We start from the raw sequence: 16,541 nt of genomic DNA on the forward strand, positions 1-16,541 counted from the left end.
CAAAAGCTAGTGGGTGCTTCAGGGGAGAAGTGTGCCTTGGCCAGGCTGCTTCGAAAGGCAACTGTCTGCTTGGCGTAGGGAGACAGCAAGCAAGGGCTCCCATTCTAAAGCCCACGGAGAGGGTTGCTTCATTGCCGCCCAGGTTCAGCGCTGGCAACCACTGGCCGTACACCTAAAAGACCTGCCGGACCTGTGTTCGGGCGGCCGTTAGCAAGCTCGGACATCTAGCTCTCCCACGAAGGAAGCAGTGTGTCGCCTTTCTCTCCGCCTTACGAGCTGTCATCCGGAGGCCCAAGGTCCCTGGATGTTGTGAAGTCGCCCTTGGAAGAGACGTTCGCGATGCAGTCTTCCTCCACGGGAGGGGCCTAGGAGGCAGGAGGCCTAGGAGACCTGGAAAGCTCACTAGCGTGAAGGCCCTGCGTGGACTACGTTTTCACGGGAAATGCTGCACGCCTAAGCTTGTGCATGCAGTCCATGGGCCTTACTATGAGCCTGCCTGGCACAGTCGTGTTCCCTTTAGCACTGGCGCCTTGGCGATGCCTCATGCAAGGACAGGCAAGCACCGTGTTGCTCTCAGGAGAGCGCCCTTTTCCTAACCACGGGGGCACTCCAGCACTGAAGACTGACAGCAGCCCTCTGCTTTCCGGCAGCTTTGAGGCTGGGGCTGCCCTTTGTTGCTGAGAATTGCCACTGTTCGCAGAGCTTCCGAATCCGAAACTTCAAAACTGCCCTAGTGCGTTTAGTTTCAGGCGAGCGAAAAGAGACCGAAGGAGCACTCTGGCACTTCCCCGGTTTCATCTCCAAGCAGGGAGTTGTGCAGTGTGTGAGGAGTCTACGGGACTTCAGGCTCCAGGAAGGTTACGTGTCCTCGCGCCGTCTCTAAGCGTAGGAGAGTTCAGGGGAAGCTCTACCTCTTCGAGACAGCATGTCATGTCTAGTCTCTGCGTGGCCTAGAGAAAGGGCGGGTAAGTAAAAGGGTACCCGGAACGGACACCAGGAAAAGAGTGTTTTCCTTGCAGCTCACGCTCTGCACTGCGTGCCCCTGACATGGCACCGAAGGCCTGCGAGAGCTGTGTTCCGGAGGTCTCTTGAATGCTTTGGCCAGCTAGCTAGCTGGAGCAAAAGGAGAAGGTTCCCTTTCACTCTGCTTTCAAAGCGGTGATCCGGAGGCACTCGAGAGCCTAATGCTGCGCAGTCGCCCAGAATGGGGAATCCTGTGCGCAGCGTTCGTCTATGGGACACGGGGAGGAGGCAGTGGCCCTAGGAAAAGCATACTGGAGCTCCTGCCCCCACCTGCCCCAGAGTCAGTGGACACCCCGTGCACTCCTCAATGCGTGGACGGACTATCTGAAGGATACTTGGAACCCTGTGGAGGGCTCTAGCTTTCCCTTTGGCGATGAGGGCTCTGGGATGCCTCCTGCAGGGCACAGGACACGGTCCCTTTCTCTAGGAACCCTCTCTCGTCGCTCCACACAGGCCTTCCAGAAGTGAAGCCAACACAGGCAGCCACACTCTTCCGCAGGAAACTTGGACGCTGCACGTAGCCTGCTCTCCAGCGGGGGAAAGAGGGCTTTGCTCACTAGGTCACCGGTATCAGAGTGGCGCCCTGCAGAGTCCAGGCAGTTTCTGACAGAGGCAAAGAGTCTCAAGCGGCACCCTGCCCGTCCCTGTTAAGACGCCGTACCAGGGCAATTCTGCATGGGACGGGGAGACTAGCGTGACGTACTTAGTGCCTTGGGCTAGGCCTCGCCGTCCGTACGCCTTGCCAAAAGCTAGCGGGTGCTTCAGGGGAGAAGTGTGCCTTGGCCAGGCTGCTTCGAAAGGCAACTGTCTGCTTGGCGTAGGGAGACAGCAAGCAAGGGCTCCCATTCTAAAGCCCACCGAGAGGGTTGCTTCATTGCCGCCCAGGTTCAGCGCTGGCAACCACTGGCCGTACACCTAAAAGACCTGCCGGACCTGTGTTCGGGCGGCCGTTAGCAAGCTCGGACATCTAGCTCTCCCACGAAGGAAGCAGTGTGTCGCCTTTCTCTCCGCCTTACGAGCTGTCATCCGGAGGCCCAAGGTCCCTGGATGTTGTGAAGTCGCCCTTGGAAGAGACGTTCGCGATGCAGTCTTCCTCCACGGGAGGGGCCTAGGAGGCAGGAGGCCTAGGAGACCTGGAAAGCTCACTAGCGTGAAGGCCCTGCGTGGACTACGTTTTCACGGGAAATGCTGCACGCCTAAGCTTGTGCATGCAGTCCATGGGCCTTACTATGAGCCTGCCTGGCACAGTCGTGTTCCCTTTAGCACTGGCGCCTTGGCGATGCCTCATGCAAGGACAGGCAAGCACCGTGTTGCTCTCAGGAGAGCGCCCTTTTCCTAACCACGGGGGCACTCCAGCACTGAAGACTGACAGCAGCCCTCTGCTTTCCGGCAGCTTTGAGGCTGGGGCTGCCCTTTGTTGCTGAGAATTGCCACTGTTCGCAGAGCTTCCGAATCCGAAACTTCAAAACTGCCCTAGTGCGTTTAGTTTCAGGCGAGCGAAAAGAGACCGAAGGAGCACTCTGGCACTTCCCCGGTTTCATCTCCAAGCAGGGAGTTGTGCAGTGTGTGAGGAGTCTACGGGACTTCAGGCTCCAGGAAGGTTACGTGTCCTCGCGCCGTCTCTAAGCGTAGGAGAGTTCAGGGGAAGCTCTACCTCTTCGAGACAGCATGTCATGTCTAGTCTCTGCGTGGCCTAGAGAAAGGGCGGGTAAGTCAAAGGGTACCCGGAACGGACACCAGGAAAAGAGTGTTTTCCTTGCAGCTCACGCTCTGCACTGCGTGCCCCTGGCATGGCACCGAAGGCCTGCGAGAGCTGTGTTCCGGAGGTCGCTTGAATGCTTTGGCCAGCTAGCTAGCTGGAGCAAAAGGAGAAGGTTCCCTTTCACTCTGCTTTCAAAGCGGTGATCCGGAGGCACTCGAGAGCCTAATGCTGCGCAGTCGCCCAGAATGGGGGATCCTGTGCGCAGCGTTCCTCTATGGGGCACGGGGAGGAGGAAAAGCACACTGGAGCTCCTGCCCCCACCTGCCCCAGAGTCAGTGCACAGCCCCTGCACTCCTCAATGCGTGGACGGACTATCTGAAGGATACTTGGAACCCTGTGGAGGGCTCTAGCTTTCCCTTTGGCGATGAGGGCTGTGGGATGCCTCGTGCAGGGCACAGGACACGGTCCCTTTCTCTAGGAACCCTCTCTCGTCGCTCCACACAGGCCTTCCAGAAGTGAAGCCAACACAGGCAGCCACACTCTTCCGCAGGAAACTTGGACGCTGCACGTAGCCTGCTCTCCAGCGGGGGAAAGAGGGCTTTGCTCACTAGGTCACCGGTATCAGAGTGGCGCCCTGCAGAGTCCAGGTAGTTTCTGACAGAGGCAAAGAGTCTCAAGCGGCACCCTGCCCGTCCCTGTTAAGACGCCGTACCAGGGCAATTCTGCATGGGACGGGGAGACTAGCGTGACGTACTTAGTGCCTTGGGCTAGGCCTCGCCGTCCGTACGCCTTGCCAAAAGCTAGTGGGTGCTTCAGGGGAGAAGTGTGCCTTGGCCAGGCTGCTTCGAAAGGCAACTGTCTGCTTGGCGTAGGGAGACAGCAAGCAAGGGCTCCCATTCGAAAGCCCACCGAGAGGGTTGCTTCATTGCCGCCCAGGTTCAGCGCTGGCAACCACTGGCCGTACACCTAAAAGACCTGCCGGACCTGTGTTCGGGCGGCCGTTAGCAAGCTCGGACATCTAGCTCTCCCACGAAGGAAGCAGTGTGTCGCCTTTCTCTCCGCCTTACGAGCTGTCATCCGGAGGCCCAAGGTCCCTGGATGTTGTGAAGTCGCCCTTGGAAGAGACGTTCGCGATGCAGTCTTCCTCCACGGGAGGGGCCTAGGAGGCAGGAGGCCTAGGAGACCTGGAAAGCTCACTAGCGTGAAGGCCCTGCGTGGACTACGTTTTCACGGGAAATGCTGCACGCCTAAGCTTGTGCATGCAGTCCATGGGCCTTACTATGAGCCTGCCTGGCACAGTCGTGTTCCCTTTAGCACTGGCGCCTTGGCGATGCCTCATGCAAGGACAGGCAAGCACCGTGTTGCTCTCAGGAGAGCGCCCTTTTCCTAACCACGGGGGCACTCCAGCACTGAAGACTGACAGCAGCCCTCTGCTTTCCGGCAGCTTTGAGGCTGGGGCTGCCCTTTGTTGCTGAGAATTGCCACTGTTCGCAGAGCTTCCGAATCCGAAACTTCAAAACTGCCCTAGTGCGTTTAGTTTCAGGCGAGCGAAAAGAGACCGAAGGAGCACTCTGGCACTTCCCCGGTTTCATCTCCAAGCAGGGAGTTGTGCAGTGTGTGAGGAGTCTACGGGACTTCAGGCTCCAGGAAGGTTACGTGTCCTCGCGCCGTCTCTAAGCGTAGGAGAGTTCAGGGGAAGCTCTACCTCTTCGAGACAGCATGTCATGTCTAGTCTCTGCGTGGCCTAGAGAAAGGGCGGGTAAGTAAAAGGGTACCCGGAACGGACACCAGGAAAAGAGTGTTTTCCTTGCAGCTCACGCTCTGCACTGCGTGCCCCTGGCATGGCACCGAAGGCCTGCGAGAGCTGTGTTCCGGAGGTCTCTTGAATGCTTTGGCCAGCTAGCTAGCTGGAGCAAAAGGAGAAGGTTCCCTTTCACTCTGCTTTCAAAGCGGTGATCCGGAGGCACTCGAGAGCCTAATGCTGCGCAGTCGCCCAGAATGGGGAATCCTGTGCGCAGCGTTCGTCTATGGGACACGGGGAGGAGGCAGTGGCCCTAGGAAAAGCATACTGGAGCTCCTGCCCCCACCTGCCCCAGAGTCAGTGGACACCCCGTGCACTCCTCAATGCGTGGACGGACTATCTGAAGGATACTTGGAACCCTGTGGAGGGCTCTAGCTTTCCCTTTGGCGATAGGGCTCTGGGATGCCTCCTGCAGGGCACAGGACACGGTCCCTTTCTCTAGGAACCCTCTCTCGTCGCTCCACACAGGCCTTCCAGAAGTGAAGCCAACACAGGCAGCCACACTCTTCCGCAGGAAACTTGGACGCTGCACGTAGCCTGCTCTCCAGCGGGGGAAAGAGGGCTTTGCTCACTAGGTCACCGGTATCAGAGTGGCGCCCTGCAGAGTCCAGGCAGTTTCTGACAGAGGCAAAGAGTCTCAAGCGGCACCCTGCCCGTCCCTGTTAAGACGCCGTACCAGGGCAATTCTGCATGGGACGGGGAGACTAGCGTGACGTACTTAGTGCCTTGGGCTAGGCCTCGCCGTCCGTACGCCTTGCCAAAAGCTAGCGGGTGCTTCAGGGGAGAAGTGTGCCTTGGCCAGGCTGCTTCGAAAGGCAACTGTCTGCTTGGCGTAGGGAGACAGCAAGCAAGGGCTCCCATTCTAAAGCCCACCGAGAGGGTTGCTTCATTGCCGCCCAGGTTCAGCGCTGGCAACCACTGGCCGTACACCTAAAAGACCTGCCGGACCTGTGTTCGGGCGGCCGTTAGCAAGCTCGGACATCTAGCTCTCCCACGAAGGAAGCAGTGTGTCGCCTTTCTCTCCGCCTTACGAGCTGTCATCCGGAGGCCCAAGGTCCCTGGATGTTGTGAAGTCGCCCTTGGAAGAGACGTTCGCGATGCAGTCTTCCTCCACGGGAGGGGCCTAGGAGGCAGGAGGCCTAGGAGACCTGGAAAGCTCACTAGCGTGAAGGCCCTGCGTGGACTACGTTTTCACGGGAAATGCTGCACGCCTAAGCTTGTGCATGCAGTCCATGGGCCTTACTATGAGCCTGCCTGGCACAGTCGTGTTCCCTTTAGCACTGGCGCCTTGGCGATGCCTCATGCAAGGACAGGCAAGCACCGTGTTGCTCTCAGGAGAGCGCCCTTTTCCTAACCACGGGGGCACTCCAGCACTGAAGACTGACAGCAGCCCTCTGCTTTCCGGCAGCTTTGAGGCTGGGGCTGCCCTTTGTTGCTGAGAATTGCCACTGTTCGCAGAGCTTCCGAATCCGAAACTTCAAAACTGCCCTAGTGCGTTTAGTTTCAGGCGAGCGAAAAGAGACCGAAGGAGCACTCTGGCACTTCCCCGGTTTCATCTCCAAGCAGGGAGTTGTGCAGTGTGTGAGGAGTCTACGGGACTTCAGGCTCCAGGAAGGTTACGTGTCCTCGCGCCGTCTCTAAGCGTAGGAGAGTTCAGGGGAAGCTCTACCTCTTCGAGACAGCATGTCATGTCTAGTCTCTGCGTGGCCTAGAGAAAGGGCGGGTAAGTCAAAGGGTACCCGGAACGGACACCAGGAAAAGAGTGTTTTCCTTGCAGCTCACGCTCTGCACTGCGTGCCCCTGGCATGGCACCGAAGGCCTGCGAGAGCTGTGTTCCGGAGGTCTCTTGAATGCTTTGGCCAGCTAGCTAGCTGGAGCAAAAGGAGAAGGTTCCCTTTCACTCTGCTTTCAAAGCGGTGATCCGGAGGCACTCGAGAGCCTAATGCTGCGCAGTCGCCCAGAATGGGGGATCCTGTGCGCAGCGTTCCTCTATGGGGCACGGGGAGGAGGAAAAGCACACTGGAGCTCCTGCCCCCACCTGCCCCAGAGTCAGTGCACAGCCCCTGCACTCCTCAATGCGTGGACGGACTATCTGAAGGATACTTGGAACCCTGTGGAGGGCTCTAGCTTTCCCTTTGGCGATGAGGGCTGTGGGATGCCTCGTGCAGGGCACAGGACACGGTCCCTTTCTCTAGGAACCCTCTCTCGTCGCTCCACACAGGCCTTCCAGAAGTGAAGCCAACACAGGCAGCCACACTCTTCCGCAGGAAACTTGGACGCTGCACGTAGCCTGCTCTCCAGCGGGGGAAAGAGGGCTTTGCTCACTAGGTCACCGGTATCAGAGTGGCGCCCTGCAGAGTCCAGGTAGTTTCTGACAGAGGCAAAGAGTCTCAAGCGGCACCCTGCCCGTCCCTGTTAAGACGCCGTACCAGGGCAATTCTGCATGGGACGGGGAGACTAGCGTGACGTACTTAGTGCCTTGGGCTAGGCCTCGCCGTCCGTACGCCTTGCCAAAAGCTAGTGGGTGCTTCAGGGGAGAAGTGTGCCTTGGCCAGGCTGCTTCGAAAGGCAACTGTCTGCTTGGCGTAGGGAGACAGCAAGCAAGGGCTCCCATTCGAAAGCCCACCGAGAGGGTTGCTTCATTGCCGCCCAGGTTCAGCGCTGGCAACCACTGGCCGTACACCTAAAAGACCTGCCGGACCTGTGTTCGGGCGGCCGTTAGCAAGCTCGGACATCTAGCTCTCCCACGAAGGAAGCAGTGTGTCGCCTTTCTCTCCGCCTTACGAGCTGTCATCCGGAGGCCCAAGGTCCCTGGATGTTGTGAAGTCGCCCTTGGAAGAGACGTTCGCGATGCAGTCTTCCTCCACGGGAGGGGCCTAGGAGGCAGGAGGCCTAGGAGACCTGGAAAGCTCACTAGCGTGAAGGCCCTGCGTGGACTACGTTTTCACGGGAAATGCTGCACGCCTAAGCTTGTGCATGCAGTCCATGGGCCTTACTATGAGCCTGCCTGGCACAGTCGTGTTCCCTTTAGCACTGGCGCCTTGGCGATGCCTCATGCAAGGACAGGCAAGCACCGTGTTGCTCTCAGGAGAGCGCCCTTTTCCTAACCACGGGGGCACTCCAGCACTGAAGACTGACAGCAGCCCTCTGCTTTCCGGCAGCTTTGAGGCTGGGGCTGCCCTTTGTTGCTGAGAATTGCCACTGTTCGCAGAGCTTCCGAATCCGAAACTTCAAAACTGCCCTAGTGCGTTTAGTTTCAGGCGAGCGAAAAGAGACCGAAGGAGCACTCTGGCACTTCCCCGGTTTCATCTCCAAGCAGGGAGTTGTGCAGTGTGTGAGGAGTCTACGGGACTTCAGGCTCCAGGAAGGTTACGTGTCCTCGCGCCGTCTCTAAGCGTAGGAGAGTTCAGGGGAAGCTCTACCTCTTCGAGACAGCATGTCATGTCTAGTCTCTGCGTGGCCTAGAGAAAGGGCGGGTAAGTAAAAGGGTACCCGGAACGGACACCAGGAAAAGAGTGTTTTCCTTGCAGCTCACGCTCTGCACTGCGTGCCCCTGGCATGGCACCGAAGGCCTGCGAGAGCTGTGTTCCGGAGGTCTCTTGAATGCTTTGGCCAGCTAGCTAGCTGGAGCAAAAGGAGAAGGTTCCCTTTCACTCTGCTTTCAAAGCGGTGATCCGGAGGCACTCGAGAGCCTAATGCTGCGCAGTCGCCCAGAATGGGGAATCCTGTGCGCAGCGTTCGTCTATGGGACACGGGGAGGAGGCAGTGGCCCTAGGAAAAGCATACTGGAGCTCCTGCCCCCACCTGCCCCAGAGTCAGTGGACACCCCGTGCACTCCTCAATGCGTGGACGGACTATCTGAAGGATACTTGGAACCCTGTGGAGGGCTCTAGCTTTCCCTTTGGCGATGAGGGCTCTGGGATGCCTCCTGCAGGGCACAGGACACGGTCCCTTTCTCTAGGAACCCTCTCTCGTCGCTCCACACAGGCCTTCCAGAAGTGAAGCCAACACAGGCAGCCACACTCTTCCGCAGGAAACTTGGACGCTGCACGTAGCCTGCTCTCCAGCGGGGGAAAGAGGGCTTTGCTCACTAGGTCACCGGTATCAGAGTGGCGCCCTGCAGAGTCCAGGCAGTTTCTGACAGAGGCAAAGAGTCTCAAGCGGCACCCTGCCCGTCCCTGTTAAGACGCCGTACCAGGGCAATTCTGCATGGGACGGGGAGACTAGCGTGACGTACTTAGTGCCTTGGGCTAGGCCTCGCCGTCCGTACGCCTTGCCAAAAGCTAGCGGGTGCTTCAGGGGAGAAGTGTGCCTTGGCCAGGCTGCTTCGAAAGGCAACTGTCTGCTTGGCGTAGGGAGACAGCAAGCAAGGGCTCCCATTCGAAAGCCCACCGAGAGGGTTGCTTCATTGCCGCCCAGGTTCAGCGCTGGCAACCACTGGCCGTACACCTAAAAGACCTGCCGGACCTGTGTTCGGGCGGCCGTTAGCAAGCTCGGACATCTAGCTCTCCCACGAAGGAAGCAGTGTGTCGCCTTTCTCTCCGCCTTACGAGCTGTCATCCGGAGGCCCAAGGTCCCTGGATGTTGTGAAGTCGCCCTTGGAAGAGACGTTCGCGATGCAGTCTTCCTCCACGGGAGGGGCCTAGGAGGCAGGAGGCCTAGGAGACCTGGAAAGCTCACTAGCGTGAAGGCCCTGCGTGGACTACGTTTTCACGGGAAATGCTGCACGCCTAAGCTTGTGCATGCAGTCCATGGGCCTTACTATGAGCCTGCCTGGCACAGTCGTGTTCCCTTTAGCACTGGCGCCTTGGCGATGCCTCATGCAAGGACAGGCAAGCACCGTGTTGCTCTCAGGAGAGCGCCCTTTTCCTAACCACGGGGGCACTCCAGCACTGAAGACTGACAGCAGCCCTCTGCTTTCCGGCAGCTTTGAGGCTGGGGCTGCCCTTTGTTGCTGAGAATTGCCACTGTTCGCAGAGCTTCCGAATCCGAAACTTCAAAACTGCCCTAGTGCGTTTAGTTTCAGGCGAGCGAAAAGAGACCGAAGGAGCACTCTGGCACTTCCCCGGTTTCATCTCCAAGCAGGGAGTTGTGCAGTGTGTGAGGAGTCTACGGGACTTCAGGCTCCAGGAAGGTTACGTGTCCTCGCGCCGTCTCTAAGCGTAGGAGAGTTCAGGGGAAGCTCTACCTCTTCGAGACAGCATGTCATGTCTAGTCTCTGCGTGGCCTAGAGAAAGGGCGGGTAAGTAAAAGGGTACCCGGAACGGACACCAGGAAAAGAGTGTTTTCCTTGCAGCTCACGCTCTGCACTGCGTGCCCCTGGCATGGCACCGAAGGCCTGCGAGAGCTGTGTTCCGGAGGTCTCTTGAATGCTTTGGCCAGCTAGCTAGCTGGAGCAAAAGGAGAAGGTTCCCTTTCACTCTGCTTTCAAAGCGGTGATCCGGAGGCACTCGAGAGCCTAATGCTGCGCAGTCGCCCAGAATGGGGAATCCTGTGCGCAGCGTTCGTCTATGGGACACGGGGAGGAGGCAGTGGCCCTAGGAAAAGCATACTGGAGCTCCTGCCCCCACCTGCCCCAGAGTCAGTGGACACCCCGTGCACTCCTCAATGCGTGGACGGACTATCTGAAGGATACCTGGAACCCTGTGGAGGGCTCTAGCTTTCCCTTTGGCGATGAGGGCTCTGGGATGCCTCCTGCAGGGCACAGGACACGGTCCCTTTCTCTAGGAACCCTCTCTCGTCGCTCCACACAGGCCTTCCAGAAGTGAAGCCAACACAGGCAGCCACACTCTTCCGCAGGAAACTTGGACGCTGCACGTAGCCTGCTCTCCAGCGGGGGAAAGAGGGCTTTGCTCACTAGGTCACCGGTATCAGAGTGGCGCCCTGCAGAGTCCAGGCAGTTTCTGACAGAGGCAAAGAGTCTCAAGCGGCACCCTGCCCGTCCCTGTTAAGACGCCGTACCAGGGCAATTCTGCATGGGACGGGGAGACTAGCGTGACGTACTTAGTGCCTTGGGCTAGGCCTCGCCGTCCGTACGCCTTGCCAAAAGCTAGCGGGTGCTTCAGGGGAGAAGTGTGCCTTGGCCAGGCTGCTTCGAAAGGCAACTGTCTGCTTGGCGTAGGGAGACAGCAAGCAAGGGCTCCCATTCGAAAGCCCACCGAGAGGGTTGCTTCATTGCCGCCCAGGTTCAGCGCTGGCAACCACTGGCCGTACACCTAAAAGACCTGCCGGACCTGTGTTCGGGCGGCCGTTAGCAAGCTCGGACATCTAGCTCTCCCACGAAGGAAGCAGTGTGTCGCCTTTCTCTCCGCCTTACGAGCTGTCATCCGGAGGCCCAAGGTCCCTGGATGTTGTGAAGTCGCCCTTGGAAGAGACGTTCGCGATGCAGTCTTCCTCCACGGGAGGGGCCTAGGAGGCAGGAGGCCTAGGAGACCTGGAAAGCTCACTAGCGTGAAGGCCCTGCGTGGACTACGTTTTCACGGGAAATGCTGCACGCCTAAGCTTGTGCATGCAGTCCATGGGCCTTACTATGAGCCTGCCTGGCACAGTCGTGTTCCCTTTAGCACTGGCGCCTTGGCGATGCCTCATGCAAGGACAGGCAAGCACCGTGTTGCTCTCAGGAGAGCGCCCTTTTCCTAACCACGGGGGCACTCCAGCACTGAAGACTGACAGCAGCCCTCTGCTTTCCGGCAGCTTTGAGGCTGGGGCTGCCCTTTGTTGCTGAGAATTGCCACTGTTCGCAGAGCTTCCGAATCCGAAACTTCAAAACTGCCCTAGTGCGTTTAGTTTCAGGCGAGCGAAAAGAGACCGAAGGAGCACTCTGGCACTTCCCCGGTTTCATCTCCAAGCAGGGAGTTGTGCAGTGTGTGAGGAGTCTACGGGACTTCAGGCTCCAGGAAGGTTACGTGTCCTCGCGCCGTCTCTAAGCGTAGGAGAGTTCAGGGGAAGCTCTACCTCTTTGAGACAGCATGTCATGGCTAGTCTCTGCGTGGCCTAGAGAAAGGGCGGGTAAGTAAAAGGGTACCCGGAACGGACACCAGGAAAAGAGTGTTTTCCTTGCAGCTCACGCTCTGCACTGCGTGCCCCTGGCATGGCACCGAAGGCCTGCGAGAGCTGTGTTCCGGAGGTCTCTTGAATGCTTTGGCCAGCTAGCTAGCTGGAGCAAAAGGAGAAGGTTCCCTTTCACTCTGCTTTCAAAGCGGTGATCCGGAGGCACTCGAGAGCCTAATGCTGCGCAGTCGCCCAGAATGGGGGATCCTGTGCGCAGCGTTCCTCTATGAGACACGGGGAGGAGGAAAAGCATACTGGAGCTCCTGCCCCCACCTGCCCCAGAGTCAGTGGACACCCCCTGCACTCCTCAATGCGTGGACGGACTATCTGAAGGATACTTGGAACCCTGTGGAGGGCTCTAGCTTTCCCTTTGGCGATGAGGGCTCTGGGATGCCTCCTGCAGGGCACAGGACACGGTCCCTTTCTCTAGGAACCCTCTCTCGTCGCTCCACACAGGCCTTCCAGAAGTGAAGCCAACACAGGCAGCCACACTCTTCCGCAGGAAACTTGGACGCTGCACGTAGCCTGCTCTCCAGCGGGGGAAAGAGGGCTTTGCTCACTAGGTCACCGGTATCAGAGTGGCGCCCTGCAGAGTCCAGGTAGTTTCTGACAGAGGCAAAGAGTCTCAAGCGGCACCCTGCCCGTCCCTGTTAAGACGCCGTACCAGGGCAATTCTGCATGGGACGGGGAGACTAGCGTGACGTACTTAGTGCCTTGGGCTAGGCCTCGCCGTCCGTACGCCTTGCCAAAAGCTAGTGGGTGCTTCAGGGGAGAAGTGTGCCTTGGCCAGGCTGCTTCGAAAGGCAACTGTCTGCTTGGCGTAGGGAGACAGCAAGCAAGGGCTCCCATTCTAAAGCCCACCGAGAGGGTTGCTTCATTGCCGCCCAGGTTCAGCGCTGGCAACCACTGGCCGTACACCTAAAAGACCTGCCGGACCTGTGTTCGGGCGGCCGTTAGCAAGCTCGGACATCTAGCTCTCCCACGAAGGAAGCAGTGTGTCGCCTTTCTCTCCGCCTTACGAGCTGTCATCCGGAGGCCCAAGGTCCCTGGATGTTGTGAAGTCGCCCTTGGAAGAGACGTTCGCGATGCAGTCTTCCTCCACGGGAGGGGCCTAGGAGGCAGGAGGCCTAGGAGACCTGGAAAGCTCACTAGCGTGAAGGCCCTGCGTGGACTACGTTTTCACGGGAAATGCTGCACGCCTAAGCTTGTGCATGCAGTCCATGGGCCTTACTATGAGCCTGCCTGGCACAGTCGTGTTCCCTTTAGCACTGGCGCCTTGGCGATGCCTCATGCAAGGACAGGCAAGCACCGTGTTGCTCTCAGGAGAGCGCCCTTTTCCTAACCACGGGGGCACTCCAGCACTGAAGACTGACAGCAGCCCTCTGCTTTCCGGCAGCTTTGAGGCTGGGGCTGCCCTTTGTTGCTGAGAATTGCCACTGTTCGCAGAGCTTCCGAATCCGAAACTTCAAAACTGCCCTAGTGCGTTTAGTTTCAGGCGAGCGAAAAGAGACCGAAGGAGCACTCTGGCACTTCCCCGGTTTCATCTCCAAGCAGGGAGTTGTGCAGTGTGTGAGGAGTCTACGGGACTTCAGGCTCCAGGAAGGTTACGTGTCCTCGCGCCGTCTCTAAGCGTAGGAGAGTTCAGGGGAAGCTCTACCTCTTCGAGACAGCATGTCATGTCTAGTCTCTGCGTGGCCTAGAGAAAGGGCGGGTAAGTCAAAGGGTACCCGGAACGGACACCAGGAAAAGAGTGTTTTCCTTGCAGCTCACGCTCTGCACTGCGTGCCCCTGGCATGGCACCGAAGGCCTGCGAGAGCTGTGTTCCGGAGGTCGCTTGAATGCTTTGGCCAGCTAGCTAGCTGGAGCAAAAGGAGAAGGTTCCCTTTCACTCTGCTTTCAAAGCGGTGATCCGGAGGCACTCGAGAGCCTAATGCTGCGCAGTCGCCCAGAATGGGGGATCCTGTGCGCAGCGTTCCTCTATGGGGCACGGGGAGGAGGAAAAGCACACTGGAGCTCCTGCCCCCACCTGCCCCAGAGTCAGTGCACAGCCCCTGCACTCCTCAATGCGTGGACGGACTATCTGAAGGATACTTGGAACCCTGTGGAGGGCTCTAGCTTTCCCTTTGGCGATGAGGGCTGTGGGATGCCTCGTGCAGGGCACAGGACACGGTCCCTTTCTCTAGGAACCCTCTCTCGTCGCTCCACACAGGCCTTCCAGAAGTGAAGCCAACACAGGCAGCCACACTCTTCCGCAGGAAACTTGGACGCTGCACGTAGCCTGCTCTCCAGCGGGGGAAAGAGGGCTTTGCTCACTAGGTCACCGGTATCAGAGTGGCGCCCTGCAGAGTCCAGGTAGTTTCTGACAGAGGCAAAGAGTCTCAAGCGGCACCCTGCCCGTCCCTGTTAAGACGCCGTACCAGGGCAATTCTGCATGGGACGGGGAGACTAGCGTGACGTACTTAGTGCCTTGGGCTAGGCCTCGCCGTCCGTACGCCTTGCCAAAAGCTAGTGGGTGCTTCAGGGGAGAAGTGTGCCTTGGCCAGGCTGCTTCGAAATGCAACTGTCTGCTTGGCGTAGGGAGACAGCAAGCAAGGGCTCCCATTCGAAAGCCCACCGAGAGGGTTGCTTCATTGCCGCCCAGGTTCAGCGCTGGCAACCACTGGCCGTACACCTAAAAGACCTGCCGGACCTGTGTTCGGGCGGCCGTTAGCAAGCTCGGACATCTAGCTCTCCCACGAAGGAAGCAGTGTGTCGCCTTTCTCTCCGCCTTACGAGCTGTCATCCGGAGGCCCAAGGTCCCTGGATGTTGTGAAGTCGCCCTTGGAAGAGACGTTCGCGATGCAGTCTTCCTCCACGGGAGGGGCCTAGGAGGCAGGAGGCCTAGGAGACCTGGAAAGCTCACTAGCGTGAAGGCCCTGCGTGGACTACGTTTTCACGGGAAATGCTGCACGCCTAAGCTTGTGCATGCAGTCCATGGGCCTTACTATGAGCCTGCCTGGCACAGTCGTGTTCCCTTTAGCACTGGCGCCTTGGCGATGCCTCATGCAAGGACAGGCAAGCACCGTGTTGCTCTCAGGAGAGCGCCCTTTTCCTAACCACGGGGGCACTCCAGCACTGAAGACTGACAGCAGCCCTCTGCTTTCCGGCAGCTTTGAGGCTGGGGCTGCCCTTTGTTGCTGAGAATTGCCACTGTTCGCAGAGCTTCCGAATCCGAAACTTCAAAACTGCCCTAGTGCGTTTAGTTTCAGGCGAGCGAAAAGAGACCGAAGGAGCACTCTGGCACTTCCCCGGTTTCATCTCCAAGCAGGGAGTTGTGCAGTGTGTGAGGAGTCTACGGGACTTCAGGCTCCAGGAAGGTTACGTGTCCTCGCGCCGTCTCTAAGCGTAGGAGAGTTCAGGGGAAGCTCTACCTCTTCGAGACAGCATGTCATGTCTAGTCTCTGCGTGGCCTAGAGAAAGGGCGGGTAAGTAAAAGGGTACCCGGAACGGACACCAGGAAAAGAGTGTTTTCCTTGCAGCTCACGCTCTGCACTGCGTGCCCCTGGCATGGCACCGAAGGCCTGCGAGAGCTGTGTTCCGGAGGTCTCTTGAATGCTTTGGCCAGCTACCTAGCTGGAGCAAAAGGAGAAGGTTCCCTTTCACTCTGCTTTCAAAGCGGTGATCCGGAGGCACTCGAGAGCCTAATGCTGCGCAGTCGCCCAGAATGGGGAATCCTGTGCGCAGCGTTCGTCTATGGGACACGGGGAGGAGGCAGTGGCCCTAGGAAAAGCATACTGGAGCTCCTGCCCCCACCTGCCCCAGAGTCAGTGGACACCCCGTGCACTCCTCAATGCGTGGACGGACTATCTGAAGGATACTTGGAACCCTGTGGAGGGCTCTAGCTTTCCCTTTGGCGATGAGGGCTGTGGGATGCCTCCTGCAGGGCACAGGACACGGTCCCTTTCTCTAGGAACCCTCTCTCGTCGCTCCACACAGGCCTTCCAGAAGTGAAGCCAACACAGGCAGCCACACTCTTCCGCAGGAAACTTGGACGCTGCACGTAGCCTGCTCTCCAGCGGGGGAAAGAGGGCTTTGCTCACTAGGTCACCGGTATCAGAGTGGCGCCCTGCAGAGTCCAGGCAGTTTCTGACAGAGGCAAAGAGTCTCAAGCGGCACCCTGCCCGTCCCTGTTAAGACGCCGTACCAGGGCAATTCTGCATGGGACGGGGAGACTAGCGTGACGTACTTAGTGCCTTGGGCTAGGCCTCGCCGTCCGTACGCCTTGCCAAAAGCTAGCGGGTGCTTCAGGGGAGAAGTGTGCCTTGGCCAGGCTGCTTCGAAAGGCAACTGTCTGCTTGGCGTAGGGAGACAGCAAGCAAGGGCTCCCATTCGAAAGCCCACCGAGAGGGTTGCTTCATTGCCGCCCAGGTTCAGCGCTGGCAACCACTGGCCGTACACCTAAAAGACCTGCCGGACCTGTGTTCGGGCGGCCGTTAGCAAGCTCGGACATCTAGCTCTCCCACGAAGGAAGCAGTGTGTCGCCTTTCTCTCCGCCTTACGAGCTGTCATCCGGAGGCCCAAGGTCCCTGGATGTTGTGAAGTCGCCCTTGGAAGAGACGTTCGCGATGCAGTCTTCCTCCACGGGAGGGGCCTAGGAGGCAGGAGGCCTAGGAGACCTGGAAAGCTCACTAGCGTGAAGGCCCTGCGTGGACTACGTTTTCACGGGAAATGCTGCACGCCTAAGCTTGTGCATGCAGTCCATGGGCCTTACTATGAGCCTGCCTGGCACAGTCGTGTTCCCTTTAGCACTGGCGCCTTGGCGATGCCTCATGCAAGGACAGGCAAGCACCGTGTTGCTCTCAGGAGAGCGCCCTTTTCCTAACCACGGGGGCACTCCAGCACTGAAGACTGACAGCAGCCCTCTGCTTTCCGGCAGCTTTGAGGCTGGGGCTGCCCTTTGTTGCTGAGAATTGCCACTGTTCGCAG

Source organism: Eubalaena glacialis, chromosome 14 (assembly GCF_028564815.1).
Source record: "Eubalaena glacialis isolate mEubGla1 chromosome 14, mEubGla1.1.hap2.+ XY, whole genome shotgun sequence".
NCBI lineage: Eukaryota > Metazoa > Chordata > Mammalia > Artiodactyla > Balaenidae > Eubalaena > Eubalaena glacialis.